This window comes from Chelonia mydas, chromosome 6 (assembly GCF_015237465.2).
Source record: "Chelonia mydas isolate rCheMyd1 chromosome 6, rCheMyd1.pri.v2, whole genome shotgun sequence".
Classification (NCBI taxonomy): Eukaryota; Metazoa; Chordata; order Testudines; family Cheloniidae; genus Chelonia; species Chelonia mydas.
The window spans coordinates 123,052,461-123,072,534 of record NC_051246.2 but is presented as its reverse complement, the minus strand read 5'-3'; positions in this window follow the sequence as shown (position 1 = coordinate 123,072,534).

Sequence of the window (20,074 nt, the reverse complement as noted above, 5' to 3'; positions counted from 1 at the left end):
AGTCCCCTTCCATTTTGTCAATTACTGTACAAGTAAAGCGTTCATATAAAACTACAGTATATCATACATCGCTACATACCAGCCTTTTAAAATAAGCATTCTTCTCCCTTCTCTTGATCCGTCCTTCAGCACAATGGATGACATTAGAAACTCTGGTTTTTTGACTGCTTTTGTTCCCTATATTATTCACAATCTGTTCAGGCAAATATAGTTAGGCAATTTCTATCTTGATTTGATGCCGGGTCTTAGCTGTAGAGCCCTGAAATAATTTGAAGCCTTTGTGGATTCTAATGCCTACTTGGGAAAAAGCAGAGCCACACAGACATTTAAACTGTGATCTGATTAAAATAAAGTGTCATCTCTATTTTAGTAAGTAGCAATGCAAACCAGAGAAGAATTCTCCCACAGATAAATACATTCCCTGGCTGGAAAATTATTGGAAATGTGGAGCTAGTAAACAGCTATTTTAAGGGGTCGGGAGGGAATTTCCCTGGATTATCTACTCCCAATACATGTGTGCATGCATATGTAGGTAGATAGAAATAGATAGTGTGTGTATCTAGAGCTGAAAAATATCACTGATGTCAGACTGTGAAGGTAAAACCTTGGAAGCAACAGAAGTTTCAAGATTCCGTTTAATGAAACCGTTTGGATTAGGTCTGCTGGTACTTTTACCCAAAACAATTGTTCTGAGAACGTTTCAAAGCCTACATGCTAAATGGCAATGCTCAGAGATGCCGGCAGAAGTTTAATTTTTATCAGCTCCTCTTAGGTGGCACCCTTAAGTTTATCAAACAAGCAAAGCTGATAAAGTCTTCGTTAGTCTCAGTTGCATGAATCGGTTGCCAAGTAAACAGGATTTTGCATTTTCCTAATTACTTTCATATGTGTGTTTTACCTCTATTTGTTCTCTTGCAGAACTGGTCCTAATAATTAGCCAGACTCCTGCTGCCTAAATGTAAAAAAGGAGACTTCTGAGGGTTTCTCTTATAAATTCATTTCTGTTACAAGCATCTTTTATACATATTACTAAAGGGAGCGCACTAAGAAATGCAAATAATAGTTCTTTATTTTATTATGACAGTTAATTAATAGCAACCTGTTTTAATGAATAAAGTCACTCAAAGTCCTTCAGCACTTCCTAAGTAGAGGCCAGAATCTGTAGGGATTCTTTTCCCCCCAATTGTATAGCTCCTAGACTCCAAGCACTATATAGGCCTCTGTATAGAAATGCTCACTAATGAAGAGGGAGGGCTAGAAGCTTGTCTGCATTCAAAGATCACTGGTGAGTCATTCAGCAAGAAAAGGCCCCTTACTAGGAATAGTCACAGTTCCGTGGCATTGTACTAGCAAAAGGGTCTGATCAAAGGTCTCCTGTGGAGCTTGCATGGTTCCTTTTCAGACTACGACCATAATTAAAACCACTAATTCTCTTTTAAAATGCTGCAGGATGCCATGTAGGCATCTGTCTGGAGTGTCCTTTGTGATGTCATAAGCTGTTAAGGACCAGTGCCGAGGGCTTTTGAGTGAAATGCCAGTCATGAAGGTGCTTCAAGACAAGGGTGCCTCTAAAGGCTTGACAGGGCCTTGACTACACAATTCGAGCTGAATTTGCCCCTTGTCAGCTGCCAGTAAATAAATCTCAAAGGGGGAAAAGCTGAAGTTTCATTACCTGATCCGTGGGGCTTTGTTGGTTTTGGCATCACACAGGGGAAGCTCTTGCCCCTCCATTCTCTGGATTTGAAGATGTCCATTGGAGCTTGCAGAGTCTGGGTAGGGTTCAGAGCGGAACCTTTTGAAGAGTGTCAATAGTTGTAACAGTTCGGCTGTTAGGAAGACAAATAAATGGAGGAGCTCATTAATCCCCTTTTGGCTCTCGGTGCCTTTTGCCCTTTTATCACAGCCTTATTAGGCTCCTGCTCATCTTGAACCAGAAAAAATGAATTGAAGTTGTTGAGTCCTAATTGGCAAAGACTTTTAATCATGGGCCAAGAAATTTCACTGACTTGAAAGTAACTTCTCCACAGGGAGGAACCAAAAAATGCTTGGTTTACCTTACAACAAAACCAGACCTGTTGGGGTTCAGTGCAGTGTAAAATGTTAAGCAAGTACTTGGTAAATGGGCGCGTCTGTGCTTACACGATGTACAGTCACTGCTTATAAAATAATCGTGGCGCCAGAATCCTAACAGAGGGATATTCTTTCCTGAAATTGACTTGGATTTTGGGTGTCTGCATTACCATTAAATAGCCGTGAATGCAATATAAGCATCTATCCACTCAAAACAGCGCACTTCCATGGAAGCTATTCTCCACAGGCCAGGGAATTGTTTTATATGGTGGAAAAGTTGATATCAATCATTTGCAACCATTTATACAGGACATGAAGTGTAATGATACGGCATAGTTTCCATATGCCCAGTGATGATTTTGATCTTGGGATATTGCCCCATATCTAACAACTGTGATATCTTATTAAACCAGTGGCTCTCCACCTTTCCAGACTACTGTATCCCTTTCAGGAGTCTGGTTTGTCTTGTGTAGCCCCAAGTTTCACCTGACTTAAAAACGACTTGCTTACAAAATCAGACATAAAAATACAAAAGTGTCACAGCACACTATTACTGAAAAACTGCTTACTTTCTCATTTTTACCATATAATTATAAAATAAATCAATGGGAATACAAATATTGCACTTACATTTCAGTGTATAGTATACAGAGCAGTATAGACAAGTCGTTGTCTATATGAAATTTTAGTTTGTACTGACTTTGCTAGTTCTTTTTATGTAGCCTGTTGTAAAACTAGGCAAATATCTAGAGGAGTTGGTGCACCCCCGGTAGATCTCTGCATACCCCTAGGGGTAGGTGTACCCCTGGTTGAGAACCACTGCACTAAACAAATAAAAAGGGTTAGAATCAACCAATCCATAACTGTAGGCACTTAGGTGTTTTACAGTAAACCAATATTTTGTTTAAACAGAGATTGTGTTAAATACAGAATTAATTTAGGTGTGTTTTCCTCCCTCCACAAGTTAAACAGAAAACTGTTTCCGTGTCTCAGATACTTTTATGTTTATACTAAAAATGTCTCATGGTCCAGCACAGCCTGAAAAACATCAGGGTCATGCATTATGGCACAAAACCCTTTCTCTGGTTTTCACGACTTAACTTGTGTGTTTTGGAAATTTACCAGACTAGGCTTCAGCCTTAAGGATGGTATTTACAAGCTTAGATCTGAACAAAAAAGTCCTGATGAGTTGCTGGCTTGCTTTAAGACATCTGGTTAACTGCAGCACCCACTAAGAGATGCCGGGGGAGGATTGTCCGTATTGCTCATCCTGACACTTGTCACAAATGCAAAACAGCTCTAAAGCCTGTACTCACAAATGAATGAGTCATGTTTCCAGGGAATTCTGGGAACATTTAAAGGACAAGATCTTGGCACATCATTACATGAGCAAACATGCAGCTAAAGCTTCTGCAGTGATCATGATATCAAATGAAGACATCATTGTCAGTACCCTCTAAAAGTCTGTTTAATTTGGATCTGCATGGCAAGTCTAATTCAAGCACCAATCATAGAGCGATGTTCCTACCTGGAGATAGTCCGAGGTGTATATAAGCTGAGAGTTTTCCACAAGAAATGTGTCTTTGCAATTCTGTAGTAAGATTTTTTATTTTTTAATTTCTAATCCCTTTGTAATAAACCAGCGTATAATCTTGGGGCAAGATTTATTGATGTAAAAGAATTACTGAATGCTATTCTCAAAATAGTGACTGTTTGCAAGTTTCAGACTCCACCCCTGTGAATGCGGATCTGGAGAGTTTACTGCTCTCAAAGCTCCATATTCATGGCAAGTCAGTGGCGTTACAGACTTTTAAAGTTGGCATCCAATCTGACTGGTGTCCTTATATGTCATAAATAATTTAAAACGAAATTAGTGTGAATTGCAAGACCTAATTTTCTGCAATCAGCCATTTGGTTAAAGTTGAGTTACTAAGATTCAAAGAGAATGGAAAACAATACACAAATCCGAACAACCTTCTCACAGTATGGTCTCTCTTTATAAAGCCTATGAATGCTCTTAAATATGCCACAAGATACTTAGGGGTGAAGCGCGAGAACGCAGCAGATCAAATGTATGAACGACCTGCTAAACTTTGAGAAACAAACAAATAAATAAATAGAAGCAACCCTCTTTCCCCCCCCCCCCCACACCTGTAACCTTGTTTGATACATTTCGTATTTTTTGTACGTTTTTTTTTTAACTTTGGACTTTGATTCAGGAGCTCATGCGGCACATCCCTTAATGTAAAAGCGCTTTACAATTGATGTCTGAGGAAAAGCCCCTTTACTGTTCATAGCTACTCCCGAAAGGATGTCTTAGTATGTCTTGACTTTTTTGTTACGTGCAAAAACTTGACATTTCAGTTAAAACTTGTTTAAAAATGAGAGAGACCGAAGATGAAGAGAAGGATCTGCCTCAGTTTACATCAGCTGAGGTTGTGGTTCCGATGTGTCCTATTGGTGGTTTTTAATGCCAGATAATCTTGTTTCCCTAATATAACACAGGGCTTATCTTGAAGTTTTGCTTTTTGTATTGCTACTAAATTGTCTGATATATAGATATGAATATACTGATCATCAGTGAATCTGTGATTCGTAACACCTTCATCTACTCTCGTGTTTCACCCACATATGTTTTTGCATGGGGAGGAATAAGATGATTGGTGGGGTTGAGGAACATAAAGGTCATCCCAGATATTATGGTGCAGGCTTGTGATGTTACTGCATTTTAAAACACAGGAGAAATAAGCTAATTCATAAAACATTTTTATATGGAATTATTTCTTGCCAGCATGCAGAAAAACACTTTGCAGACAGATTTAAAGATGCGGTTCAGAAGCAGGGAAAATGTATTTTAAAAACCATACATTCATAAACTGATTCTTGGAAACTGATCAGTTGCATTACCGTGATTAGTCAATTCCACACTTAAACTCTTTTGAAGAATTCTGTTTGGTTTTGGTAGGAAAAGCCCATTTTTACAGTTGAGACAGTTTGAAACACCAGTAATTCTGGTTTTAAATAAAGAGATTATTTCAGAAAATACGGGCATGCATCTCTCCCTTTTGTGAGAGACTTTAGAATGTGGGCTTTAAGACTAGACCAGTACATTACAGTGGTATCTTGGGATGATTGGAATTGTTCAGGCGTTTGTTTTGTTTTTTCCTAAGATTTGCTTTGAAACTTTTCATTATGCATTTACATGTTCTTTTCTTCAGTTGTTGTCATTACTTCTCTCTCTGAGTGTTTCCTATTTAGACTTCATGTTATGTAAAAAATCAGCTGGTTAAAGTTTAACCTCCAGTTGTTTGTTTTTCTGCCAGGAAAACTACAGTACAGTAACCGCTGTGCCGATCTGACAAATTTGTATAGTAAATTTGAGTCTGTGACAATACGTGGCTTTAGAATATTTTCCTTAAAAAACACTAAAGTAGTATCCAATGTCTAGCAAGATTATTACATCGGGGTAGGTAATAGCCATAGTAAAGTAGATTTTAATTAAAATCCTTTTTTACTCCACTCATAATATGCTGTCTGTGCATTAAAAGGTACTATGACTTTACCAAACTCCTAGATAATTCATTACCTAGCATTACTGGTGTAGATATTCACCTATCTGTTCTACTAGAATAGAAAACAAACTGCCTAATACTACTCATATTTACTATCTAAATACCGTTTATTGTGTACATGGTTCTCTCATCCCTCTCTGTTACACCTGATGTTATCACCATAGTAATGAACCTTTCTGTTTTAAGATTCTGCTAATCTAACCTTGTTTGGTCCGCAAGAGAGCGAGCTACTGTAATGCTCCAATCCTGGAAATGCTGATGCTCACAATTAACCTTACTCAAATGAGTAAGTTCCATTGACTTCAGGGAACTACTCACCTGAGTAAAGTTAAACACTTGCATAAGTGCTTCCACATCAGAGCATTTGTCTTTGATAATGTATATAAAGGAAACATACTATTTAGAAACATCAGAACTCTGGGGATTCTACTGTATCCTTGAGATTTTAGTTTTTTTAAAATTACAGTTACATTGTTTAGTTCATTTTAATTCTTCGTGCAGCCACGGGTTGTTGAGAGACACTGCGTTTGGGAAGAGTGGGTGACCCTTAAATACCATAATTCTTTCCAAAGATGGTTTGGGATTTTGCGGTTTCATTAGCATTTGCGGATAGAAATATATTTAAATTGGCATTATGCTAAGTGATTATTCTTACAGGATGTGAAATTAAATAAATTTTGCAAAGCATGAAATTAGTCCTGCCATGTACTGAGTTTGGTGGCAGATCTTTTGGTTTGGACAGTGAACAAGGCCGGATGGCAAAGAAACAAAACAGGGCGGGAGGAAAAACACTACCAAAGGTAAGTCCTTGTAGCAAAAATATTTTTGGCTGCATCAAATATTAAACCTGCTACTACAGATTTCACGCTTTGCATTCTGAAAGCAGATGCAGAGTGATGATGCCAAAAATTAATAGGAATAATATTACTTGCCTTGTGTACTTTACCCAGCAGAGGGCACAACAGATAAGTACAGTATTGTGTGCATTTCTGACTTAGTAGAGTCAGACAAGACTTGTTTGTAATTGCTTTTGTAAAAATATGTAGCTGCATGCTTGTGTGCTTATTTACATTTTGGAATGTGATTCAGAATATAGGGTTTAGATTTATAACTTTGTTTTGATCTATCAATGCATAGGAGACTTTCGTTTGTTGCAAGCTTTATGTTTACAAATCCACAATGTTAAATTGCTGGATTTAATCATTAAAGTACAGTGAATTATTGCAATTTTTGTTGGTTATTTTTTAAATATAAATTCAAACTTTCAAAGCCTTAGTAGGAAAAATCTCCCAGGGTCTTTTTTTAATTGACTTTTTAGAAAGTGTAAATGAAAATTTCAATAAATATTAAAAGGTTAGGAGATGGGGAGAATGCAGAAAAAGGAGTATGTCACATTTTATTCAGGAAAAAGTGTGTTGTTTTGTATATATTTATATATAAGTGTGTGTGTATATATGTATATGTATAAAATAACAAGATGCTCAATAAATATTGGAAAAAAGTAAATCGTTGCAATTCCAAAATCAAATACTATGCTATAAAGAATGGCTGAGCTATTTATATTTGAATTAGAAAAGAAATGAGAAAATGCTCTAAGGAAAAAAGAATTTTAAGGGTTTAAAAAACACAAGTTTGTAATAGTATTAAATTAAAGCCGCAATAAACATGGAAAGAAAATGTTTAAATATTTGTCATCTTCACTAGTTTAAAAATAGAAATTTTCCTTAAATATAGTACTTTATTATATTCAGTAAATAGTATTAACTGAAGAGAAACGTAGTCTTCTGAATAACTAAACTCTACAACTCGTAGTTTTCACGAAGTAAATTATATAGTGCAGCATACGGTAAATATGTACTCCATAGTAAAATGTCATTTGGAGATCCTGGTTCTTAAAAACACGAACAATGACGTCCAGTGCCCCCTAACTATCTCACAAATGAAGAAGTGATCAGAAGGGGGAAAAGATATGAAAACAACGACATCCTCTAACAAGCCAAATTAACACACACGAAGTCCCTTTTGTAACTGCAAAGCTTGCGGGGTTTTTGCTAAAGGTAGAGCTCACCTTAGCAATCTTCTCAAAAAGACGCTGAAAATACATGCTCCCTGCCGGTTCCTCTAAATGTAAAATGAAAGAATCGTTGGAGCAAATGAACATTCCATGTAAACAAGCTTAGCACTGGACTTGCATAGCAAAAATCTGTTTTCATGTTTTAGTCTCTTTTGTTTTAGATTTGTTTAAATCAATGCTTTCCAATTATGGGGTTGTTTTGGGGGGGAGGGGTTGCAATTTTCCAGTGTGTCTGAGGTAAATAAGACTCTTAAAGTATCTCTGCAGAGTGGTTTAAAAACTGAAGAATCTGAGAGATTGTAAATCTGTGTTTTAAAAATAAAAAAAATCAAATGAGAGCAGGTTGGAGCTGCTAATACTGAGCTGATTAAGAGCAGTGGTTACATAAAGAGCAGCCAGAGTCCATATTGTAAGTAAGTATTATTGCATCCATGAGAAATACAGCTCTAAAGCTTTTAAGGGTTGGTGTGGCTTATTGGGTTTTTTTTTAGTGAATTAAGTGCTGATGAAAGATGCTAGATTGCCAGCTTTGAAGACTCCATTCCTCTGTTTAGCCCCAGAACCTACCTATGCACCAGAACAGTGTGCAGTTCTAGCCAGCAGGTACTGGATTCAGCCTAAGGCGAGTCGGGAAAAGAGGGCTCGGGTGTTCGCACCTGACCACAGACTAACTTTGAAAGAGGATTCATGTGGATACGCGAGTCCTGAGATAAAATGAATTTAGGAGCCATGATACTAGCAAGGAGGAATTGTGACTCTGCTTGGAGTTGGAAACCCTTTGTGCTGATGACGCACTGGTCCATGCAGAAGGTGACTGTGGTGTGTTGACTTGGGGTGGGATGGGTTTCATGATCGCCATGGGATAGACCTGAGTGGTTTCTGTCTCACGTAGGTGGGCACATGCTAAGGCTTGGCGTTGGTGTGTGAAGCTGGATATGCAGCCTGCTGGGACAGCACAGACCTCTTCTGTCCACAGCCAGGTATACAGTGGGCCCTAGAAACCCCTTCTCTTGTAATGTCACCATGCTCCTTTGCTTTGGCTGAGTTTCATTCAACGCATCAGGAGTTTCCAGAGGCATGTTCTGAATAAGCTTTTCCCTCAGCTGCCTGCAAGATGTCCTCCTCTCCTTTCTGGGGAATGCCTGAACCCTTTATAAGTAGACATTGTTCACGCTTCCCTTCATAAGAGCAAGCTGTTTACCCTCCTAAAGCAAATGGTGGTGAGATTCTTGTTCAGGAAAACTTCTCTTGTTAACCTTGCCAATTTCCTGATGTCTCAGCTTTCTCCTTTTTGTAGCAGATTAGTGGGGAAGGTCTAGCATTAGACCTTGGCTCATTGTGGAGAATGCACTTATTTCTTGGGCTGCCAGTCTTCTGGGGATGAACAGAGTTCAGGCCTCCTTGCTCATATTATTAGGTCTTTCTGTGACATGTGACATATTTGATTATGAAGCACTCACTCTTTACTCATCCACAGGACCTGGCAGGGATGAATGGGCTGGGTTTAAAGTGATGCCATTTATTCTTTTTGGGGAGGACTGAAAGAGCTTCATTGGGTAATTTCTCCCAACCCCCTAAGATTCGCATATGCAGTGCTACCTTCTGTTTAATGTGTATGTGAAGCCAAAGTAGGAGGCTGAGAGTTGCTTTGGGTTACAGTTGCAGAATATACTCAGATACCATGGTGATGAGTGTGGTGTCTATACCTAGATATGCTGATGATTCTCACCTCCACCTGGATTCTAAGGTCACCTTGCCAGGCATGAGAGGAAAGTTATGGTTCTGAATGAAAGCCAGATGGCATACATTCTGTAAGAGCAAGATGGGCAAGGAAAAACTTCTGAATTGCTTGGGTCCTGGCTGTCCGAAAAGTGACTTCTGTTACTGTGCCTTCTGATCCCACCAGAAAAGCTCTTTGTGCCTCCTCCCAGTTTGGACACCACATTCATGGAGGACATCTCTGAACCCTGGAGTTATCTGCCTTTTGTGCTTTCTCACGGTTCAAGTGTGAAGGCATTTAGGATGCAGTTCACGGAGGTTTTTTCCTTTAAATGTAGGCTTGTATTGAAGTCCTATCGTATGCTTTTGTTCACTCTGGCTTTTCCTTAAATTGGTCACGTTGCCAAAGGGTTTTTAGCTCATCAAACCTGAATAGAGGGGGTAGAAGCTGGGAGTGGGTTTGATCTGAATGCACTGTTCTCGACAGTAGTTAGCTGCATAGTCCGTAATGCACCCGGAGATCATAGTGATGAGGCCAATATAAACAAACAGCTGGTACAACATGGGCAATAGTTGTGTAACTTGCACCACCCTGCCATGCAACCTGCTGCTTCGAACGTGACTATATCTAGGGCTCAGGTCTTTGTGCCTGCTCAGTCATCGGCCTCTCTAATGAGTGTGCTGACAGGGATGGGGTGGTGGGGCAAGGCTGTGATGTTGTTCCCTGTCCAGTAGGAAATGGACTGTGAACTCAAACTCATTACACGCAGGTCCCCATGAGTTGGCAACAGCTTTCGGTCACTACTATACAAGGCTGGATTGAACCTATCAGGCAGAGGTGAAAGCTGCATATCCAGTATCAACCCCTTCCTGTGAGCAGAACTGCGTTTACAGTGGCGCCATGGCACCAGACCCACACGTGGAAGGGGCCCATAATGACTACATGGGGGGCCCCCAAAGAATTAATCCAGCCCTGGCCACAGGCCGACTGCAACTTCCCAGTGCGGCTGAAACACTCAGCAGCCCAGGAAGTGCAATGCACAGGGTGCAGCCGGAACTGGGTGTTGCGGTTTGTGCTGGGAGGTGTAATTCGTGCACCGTTGCGCTCTGCTGGGGCCCTAGGACCTGCGCTGCCAGCTGCACTACTAGTCCCACAATGTCCCATGCCGTGCTGCGAGCTGCCCCAGTTGAAGCGGGCAGAGCGGACCAAAAAAAAACCCCAAGCGAGGAATCATAGAATCATAGAATATCAGGGTTGGAAGGGACCTCAGGAGGTCATCTAGTCCAACCCCCTGCTCAAAGCAGGACCAATCCCCAATTAAATCATCCCAGCCAGGGCTTTGTCAAGCCTGACCTTAAAAACTTCTAAGGAAGGAGATTCTACCACCTCCCTAGGTAACGCATTCCAGTGTTTCACCACCCCCCCAGTGAAAATTTTTTTCCTAATATCCAACCTAAACCTCCCCCACTGCAACTTGAGACCGTTACTCCTTGTTCTGTCCTCTTCTACCACGGAGAATAGTCTAGAACCATCCTCTCTGGAACCACCTCTCAGGTAGTTGAAAGTAGCTATCAAATCCCCCCTCATTCTTCTCTTCCGCGGACTAAACAATCCCAGTTCCCTCAGCCTCTCCTCATAAGTCATGTGTTCCAGACCCCTAATCATTTTTGTTGCCCTTCGCTGGACTCTCTCCAATTTATCCTCATCCTTCTTGTAGTGTGGGGCCCAAAACCGGACACAATACTCCAGATGAGGCCTCACCAATGTCGAATAGAAGGGAACGATCACGTCCCTCTATCTGCTGGCTATGCCCCTACTTATACATCCCAAAATGCCATTGGCCTTCTTGGCAACAAGGGCACGCTGCTGACTCATATCCAGCTTCTCGTCCACTGTCACCCCTAGGTCCTTTTCCGCAGAACTGCTGCCTAGCCATTCGGTCCCTAGTCTGTAGCTGTGCATTGGGTTCTTCCGTCCTAAGTGCAGGACCCTGCACTTATCCTTATTGAACCTCATCAGATTTCTTTTGGCCCAATCCTCCAATTTGTCTAGGTCCCTCCGTATCCTATCCCTGCCCTCCAGCGTATCTACCACTCCTCCCAGTTTAGTATCATCCGCAAATTTGCTGAGAATGCAATCCACACCATCCTCCAGATCATTTATGAAGATATTGAACAAAACCGGCCCCAGGACCAACCCCTGGGGCACTCCACTTGACACCGGCTGCCAACTAGACATGGAGCCATTGATCATTACCCGTTGAGCCTGACAATCTAGCCAACTTTCTACCCACCTTATAGTGCATTCATCCAGCCCATACTTCTTTAACTTGCTGACAAGAATACTGTGGGAGACAGTGTCAAAAGCTTTGCTAAAGTCAAGAAACAATACATCCACTGCTTTCCCTTCATCCACAGAACCAGTAATCTCATCATAAGAACCAGTAATCTCATCATAGAACCAGTAATCTCATCGAGGAAATGGTGCAGGGAGCAGGTTCCTGGTAGGGATGTAAAAGTGTAACCGGTTAACTGATAAGCATCAGTCTTCTCAGTTTCGGTTTGCCAGTTAACGATTAAACCCTGCTGCTGGCCGAAGCCCAGAACCCGCGGGGCCAGCGGCCGGGGTGGTGGCGGCAGGCGGTGGAGTCGGCAGCAGGCGGTAGAGTCCCCAGTGGCGAGGGCTGGGATCCCGGGGCGCGAGGGCTGGCAGGGGAGCCCCTGCATAAAACATGGGGGTGCTGCAGCACCCCCCCCCCCAGTTAAACGTTGAACCGTGTAACTGATACAATTTTAATCAGTTACACAGTTACTTTTTTTTATTTACATCCCTAGTTCCCAGCGCTGATTCTGCCACACCCTCCTCTCCCATGGGGCACGGGGTGAGGGTTCCTGGCTCAGTCCCACCCCCATCCCTGAGTCGCCCCACTCTCCTGGGGTGATGGGGAGCTGGGGGAAGCAGAGGTGCTGTGCCTCCTGCCATGCGGACCCCGGCGACCCTGATGACCAGCCATGGGCTCCTGGGCACCATCTCAACCCTGCAGCTTTGCGTCAAGAGGTGGGGGGGTCTTTATTTGTGGTGCCTGGGGGCCGGGGCACAGTGACAGCTGGGATGGGTGGGGCTGGCTGCTGTGCCCCCTGCCAGTGGGAATGCCCAGAAACTGCGCCCCACACTCTGGGGAGCGGAGAAGGTAGAGCACAGTTAGGGGGGAAGGGGCAGTTGTGGGGTGAGTCCGGTGCAATGGGGCAGCTGGCGGTGACTCCGTGGGGAGGAGGGATAGGAGAAGCGGAGTGTGAAGGTGGGGATTGGGTGTGGGTGGGCAGAGGGAGGTAGGGAAGGAAGAGTGTGGATTGAAGGTGGGGGTTGGGTGTGGAGGGCAGAGGGAGGGAAGAGTCCAGGTTGAAGATGGGGGTTGGTTCTGGGGGGCGGGGGGCTCAGTAGAAGTGAGGGAGGTGACAGTTCTAGGGTGAAAGTGGGGGGTGACATTAGCAGGGAGGTTGAGGAGAGTCCTTGTGTGAAGGGGGAGGTTAATTGTGTGGGGGGAATAGTAAGGGAGGTGGGGAGAGGAGAGCCCAGTTATGAAGGTTGGGGTAGGGGCTTAAGAATGGATTGTGTAGCCTTGGTGGTAATTTTCCTCCCCACACTCTACCCCCGTAATTTTACTGATTCACTTGAAGTCATGAGGGACAGTGAGGCAAAGTGAGAAACAGGCTGAAGAAACTAACTTTTTAAAAAGTTTTGTAAACATTATTGTACCAAACTAGAAAATCTAGCTTTCAAAAAATGTATTTACAAAACAACTTTGGGGGGAGGAGATGGTGGTGGGGAGATGCAGGTGCAACTCAACTGACTGCTACATCCGGGCTTAATATGGCCCATAAATGTGCTAATTAAGCACTTGTGTTCAGGGCCCCAAGCAGGTCCTGAGTGTTTACTCAAAAAAGATAAAACTAACAAACAACCCCCTCCCACAAAAGTAAACCAAATTCAAGAGTATTCTGGGTATATTGATGCTAGCCCAGTTTGTTCTCTATGGGCTGAGTGGACCTCTCAATCAAGTGTGGCTTCAAATATCTTACTTTGTTTCTGAATAAAAGTTTTCATCCCCATCCCAGCACTACTGGGTTTACTATGGTGCCAATGACGCTGTCGCACTGGGCCCACACTCAGAAGGGGCCCATAACAACTACATGGAGGCCCACAAATATGTTTGGTGCTGGGCCCGCAAAAGGTTAATCTGGCCCTGCCTGTGAGTTTGTGTTTGGCTGTTTCCCAGTTTCTCCTTAACATGGACTGAGGGTGTCGATTCTGTTGCCAGAGCTGCCCTGTGGAAGGACCTCTGAGGCACTGGTGTTCCCAACATCCTCCTGAGCTTAATTCAAGATCTACATGTTGATTCAGAGTGACGGGTGTGATGAGGGACCCATAGGTCTGACAGGTTTTACAGAAGATCCAGGGTGAAGCAGGGCTGTTCTGCCACACAATGGATTGGCTCCTTGACCATGTCTCCAGAAATGCTAGTATACTGTAACTGTAGGTTCAACTACCAACCTGGATCATGCAGATGATGTCATCCTGTTTGGCCAGGACACAAACAACCTTAAAGATGCACTAGAGAGCTTCCAACGTGTGGCAGCTGCCCTTGGACTAAGGATTTCTTGGGCAAAAATGAATATCCAGAGTGTCAGTGCAAAAGTCGTGATACAAGACATCTGAGCTACCAGACAAATCGTGTAAGTAATGCAAGATTTCATTTATCTAGGCAGTAAATTGCCATTAAATGGACACATCCAGCCAGACACCTAAGGAGAATCGGTCTAGCAGTCTCAGCCATGTAGGACCTGTAAAGGGTCTGGAGACAAAAGAAGATAAAATTGTATACGAAAGCACGAATTTATCAAACCTGTGTATTTCCAGTCTTTTTATATGGATCTGAAACTCGGGTGTTGCTTAAACAAGACATCAGGAGGCTGGAGGCATTTCATGTGCATTGCCGGTGACGTCTGCTAGGCGTAAGGTGGTTTGATTTGATCAGTAATAGGGATGTATTATTAAGAACTGGCCTCAATCATAGAATATCAGGGTTGGAAGGGACCTCAGGAGGTCATCTAGTCCAACCCCCTGCTCAAAGCAGGACCAATCCCCAATTTTTGCCCCAGATCCCTAAATGGCCCCCTCAAGGATTGAGCTCACAACCCTGGGTTTAGCAGGCCAATGCTCAAACCACTATCCCTCCCCCCAGTTTCCTTTTTCCACTCAAGAGGATTGAAGTCAATGTCGGTCACCACCGGCTGGCACTTTTTCGTCATACAGCCCATCTCAGACACAAAGTCCCTGCACAGTGAGCCCTGGAGATTAGATGTGAGGTCAGGAAGGGACATTGCCCAGTCATGGACTGGCAATGGTCACATGGCCATCCGCAATTAGCGTGGCTGCACCAGATCAGAAATAACTCTGTGGAGCTTTTAGATGCCTGGAATAAAGACATACAATGTGGCCATGGGCGTTCGGTGCTGTCTAAGCATGTTGGTGGTGGTGTTGAGGCTAAAGAAATTAGAAAATGTAAAAATCTGACCTTTGTCCCCTTACTAGCCCCTACACCACTGCAAGCAAGTAAATTGGATTGCAGATGAAAATATCCTACCTCAGGGAATGGCGCTGGGTGCTAACGACAAATGTCCTTGTCTGTAGCTATTGGGCACCTCTGCTATTCCCACCAAGTGACCCAAGCCCCACCCAATTGTTCTTGGAAAGCCCCCCCCACCTGACCTCCTCATCTACTCCTCCTGACTTGAACCTGGGCTGGATGATGGAGACCCTTCCACAAACTCCAGACATGCCCCTCTTATGACCTCAAAACCCTCCAGTTCCAGGTATCATGCACTTGGAGGGTTAATGATTATGGCTCTGTACTGATCATTTCCAGGCTGTGGTGAGTAACTCTTGGCTCCTTCTGGAAATGCTCTTCACAGTGTTTTGCTTTCATCGCATGGAAAATGGGCAGTGCAAACAGCCCTTCAGTTAGAGGTGAGAAGCAAATCAAGCCCTTCTATGTCCAAATTGCACTCCAAGGAGGAGAAAACCACTCCACTGCCAGACCTTTTTTCTTCCCAGCAACCCACCATAGGGAAACTTCTCCTTCCTAGCCCTCCAATGGGAACAATGTGACAAAACCTTCTGCATCTGGAATTAAAGTTCTAAAACAATTACCAAATAATCTGTGGTGTTTAATTGTGTTGTGTGTACAGAGTGCAAAATGCCAATCTCTTAACCATACTTATCTTTAGGATGTGGATTAGAATGTCATAGACATAAATATCTCTGGACTTGTGCTAACAGTATGTTTTACTTAATTTCACTGGTAGAAGACAATATACAGCATCATCTGGTAAATTGCCTATTCCCCGGTCATGATAGTTGCATGAAAGAAAAGATATAAGCCAGGGCAGCAGGGTTAGAGTCACAAAGCTACAGAGGATCAATTTAACCTGCACACCTTGATTATGTTGTAAAGTTCATGGTTTTTAACAGGAGACTCAGTGAAGCTGCCTAATTTCTATGGGTCAGATTCTCCACTGTTTTACGTCAAGCATTTGTACTCACGTTGATTGGGTGTAATGGCTACAGAATGGGGAGAATGAGGCCCAGTAAGTTACACCTTTGTAGAGTCACTGCTGTTGTTTGATTGTCACGATTATTCATTATTTCTATTTCAGTAGCCCCCAGAGACTCTGGCCCCATAGTGCTAGGCGCTATACAAATATGTATGACATACTATACCTTAGAGGAGCATCTTGTAACCTCCATATTCCTTATCTGTATATAATTGTGATATTGCATATAAAGCAGGCCATGTGAAGTATCAGGGAAAAGGTTATGATTGGCTGAAAGTCACTGTTCTATCTAAATATGTATATCTTTAATGCATATGAAAGTATGAGATTGTATTGTATGGTTGTCACTAAGACATGCTGTAAATTGGGGAATAAGCCAGATATTAGCTCCCCAGAGACAACAGCAAGGAAAGAACCAATGCCCGGGTGGGATGTCAAACAACCCATCAACAGCCATTGTCCAGCAAGGGAGCTACGATGCAATGACTCACCTGCATGAGGCCACACCAGGGGAATTGCTCAGCCTTGCCTGGACTTGTGTCAGCAATGCCCACCAGACATGTCTGGACTTGTGTTCTCCAAGCACATGAGACTAAGAATATAAAACAGAACACAGGGGGCCCATGCTTGGCCTTTCTTCTTCCCCCATTTATGCTGCAAGCAACAAGGACACTCTGAAGACTCCAACAGAAGGGACTGGCCCAGGTTTCAAGGGTGAAACCTGACCTGTGTACTATGAACTGCAATATCCACTGGGGTGAGAAAAATTGCTTAATCTAGATGTTGCCCAGTCGAATAGGGTCACAGTCTGAGAGTTTAGACTGTGTGCTTATGTTTTATTTTCTTTTGGTAATAAACTCTGACTTTTTGCCTATCACTTATCACAGAGGTGGGCAAACTATGGTCCATGAGCCACATCCGGCCCACAGGACCGTCCTGCCCGGCCCCTGAGCTCCCAGCTGGGGAGGCTAGTCCCCGGCCCCTCCCCTGCTGTTCCCCCTCCCCTGCAGCCTCAGCGCACTGCGCCATCAATGCTCTGGTCCGCTGCTCCTTCTGGGCAGTGTGGCGGTGTGGCTGGCTCCGGCATGGTAAGGGGGCGGGGAGCAGGGGGTCCCAGGGGGGCAGTCAGGCGAGAGGAAGCAGGGGGGCGCTTGGATGGGGCAGAGGTTCTGGGGGAGCGTGGTCAGGGAACAGGGGGGCTTGGATAGGCATGAAAGTCCTGGGGGGGCCTGTCAGGGGGTGTGGGTGTGGATAGGGGTCGGGGCAGTCAGGGGACAGGGAGAAGGGGCGTGGGGTAGGGAGTGGGGTCCCAGGGGGTGGTTAGGGGCAGGGGTCCTGGGAGGGGGAGGTCAGGGGACAAGGAGCAAGGGGGGTTGGATGGGTCGGGGTTTCTGAGGGGGGCAGTCAGGGGATGGGAAGTTGGGGGGGAGGATAGGGGTTGGTGGCCAGGCTGTTTGAGGAGGCACAGCCTTCCTTACCCGGCCCTCCATATAGTTTTGCAACCCTGATGTGGCCCTTGGGCCAAAAAGTTTGCCCACCCCGACTTATAATCACTTAAAATCTATCTTTTGTAGTCAATAAATTTGTTTTACTGTTTATCTTTACCAGTTAGTTTGCCTGAAGTGTGTGGTAAATCTGCTCAGGTTTGCAAAGGCTGGTGTATGTCCACTTTCCATTGAGGAAGTGGTGAACCAATTAATAAATTTTCACTGCTCATCTTGATCAGTGCAAAATGGTATATTCCTGAGGTACCGTGCTGGGAGCTGGAGGGATTTGGCTGTTGCCTTTCTCTGTGTGATTCACGAGTGGTTCTGGGAGCATTCATGCAATCTAGCTGGGTGTGGGGCTCCACATGCTGTTTTGCTGAGTGATAACAGGGCCTGGAGGGGTTTGCTGCTTGTCACTAGCAAAGCATTGTGAGAGACAGCCCAGGCTGGAGAGAGTTCAGGGGGCACAGTGGTCCCACGGTCCCAGGCTGCACCCTGGGGATCCCATGACGATGTGTAACAAAGAGATGGTCCCTGCCCCAAAGAGTTTACCGTCTATGTATACAATTAGAAGCAACAAGTGAGTACAGAAGGACAGACAAGGGGGAGAAAAGGGCAACAATGAGATGAAAGTGATCTGTGTGAGTGGTCATAGCAAACTAGCTGCATAGCCATTGCCGAGTTTGTTTGTAGGTATCATGGCAGAAGAGAGAGCCAGAAGGACAGTGTGGTGGATTTATATAGGAAGGTCCTTCCATGCATAAGGGGCACATTGGGAAAAAAACCACAACAGTGGTTGTAGGAAAATTTGGCAAATGAACAATCCAGGTCTGCATCATTTTCAGAGGCGTGATGGGAGTCCATGTCTCAGCACTGTATAAGAGATGTGGGTAGAGTGGGGATGGGTCCTGAAGGGCCTTGGAGATGAAGACAAGTAGTTGCTGGGGAGAAGAAACACAATCCTTGTGGGGCATCCACCGTCAGTCCCTCTGATTGCACTGTTTTGCTGAGATAGGAATGCCCACTTTGGGAGAGAGCCCTGCGAAACACTGGGGATGTGTTGGGTAAATGGCAGAATAACAGGGCTTGAAACATTGGTGGAGAATGTTCATACAAGAGTTTGTCCCACCAAGATGACAAAAGGTGAAATCCTAGTCTCAGCAACAGCTTCCATTGGCTTCAGTGGAGTCAAGATCTCACCCCAAGAATGAGCTGGGTCAAAAAGGGGGCAACATTCCCCCCCCCCACCCCACCCCCAAAATTGTTACTTTTCATTGAAATTTTGGAAAATATTGAATAGCTCTAGCCAGGAGCAAATTTTATGTGCAGCCTTCATTCATCAGGGGCTTCTGGGAGCTGACAGGTCGCCATTTGTACTAAAATTTGCAACAAGTACCATTTTATAGCTAGATCGAAGATCTGAAGCTGAGTCAGACGAAACAAAGAAGCTTGGTGTAGCACAGCAGGAGTAGTGACTAGATGGGCAAATTGGTCCATCCTCCCCTTGTACAAATATCTGTCTGCGTGGTGCACAGATACCCGTGCCCCAGCACTGACTACAGATGAAATCCACCCTGAGCAGCGAGCCAACATGAGACTTACGCACAATTTACATCTCAGTTCAGGCTTAGTGAGACTTGAGTGCTGCATTGTATCTGTGCTGGCCCATGGCAAAGGGGTGAATTTCACCCACAGCTTGTGCCACGATATAGGCAGCGAAAGAGGAGGTGGTGGAGGCTAGGGGATAGGCCTCTTTATACTCTGTCATGACCCCAGACTGGTGTGTGATGACCATGTTGGGGAAGCCCTGTAGCTCCGGGATGGTTGCAGGGGGAGAGAAATGCAGAGAAGTGTAAGCAGTCTGAGGGGTAGTGCTGCGACTTGCTTGGGGCTGTATCTTTCCCTTCTCCACTTGTGCATCGTGTTCCCTCTCCCCAGTTTGCAGCCATTGCAGCATCTGGCTGGTTGTCTTCGATGTGAGCGCTTTCTGTGTTGCAATTCTTCTGGTTTAAAATGTGGTGCATGGTGCCCAAGGTCAAAGTCTGCTCGTGCTACGAGTTGAACTATGTTACCATGACTTAGGCCTGTAAGCTGGGACCCAGTGCCGAAAGGATCCGTGCAGGGATTGTGGTGTCCCTGAGATCCCTGTCTTCTCTTTAGCAGCCAACCAAATAGTAAGGGCCTGCTCCATCTCTCACAAAGACCAGGGTCAAATCGCCTTCTGGATTTCCTCCAAAGGTGTGCCGACACCGTGGTCACCCCTGGCTCTGCGGGTGCATTTAGGACCAAAACAGCAGCATACGCCGGGGACAGGGAGTGCAGATCATCTTGAATTTTACATGAATGAGGCTCTGCAGGACAGCATGGACTAGGCAAAGGCAAGAAAGGCCAAGGACTAGGAAAGACGAGAAAGCCAGAGACAGTGCTGGGCATTGTTCTACTGCTCCCGTGTTTAAATCACTGATATCTAATCTTGTCCCTGATTTTGGTCCTCATCTCGTCTGTCTTTTGTAAGCTGCTTCCCGTGACCTTTCCTC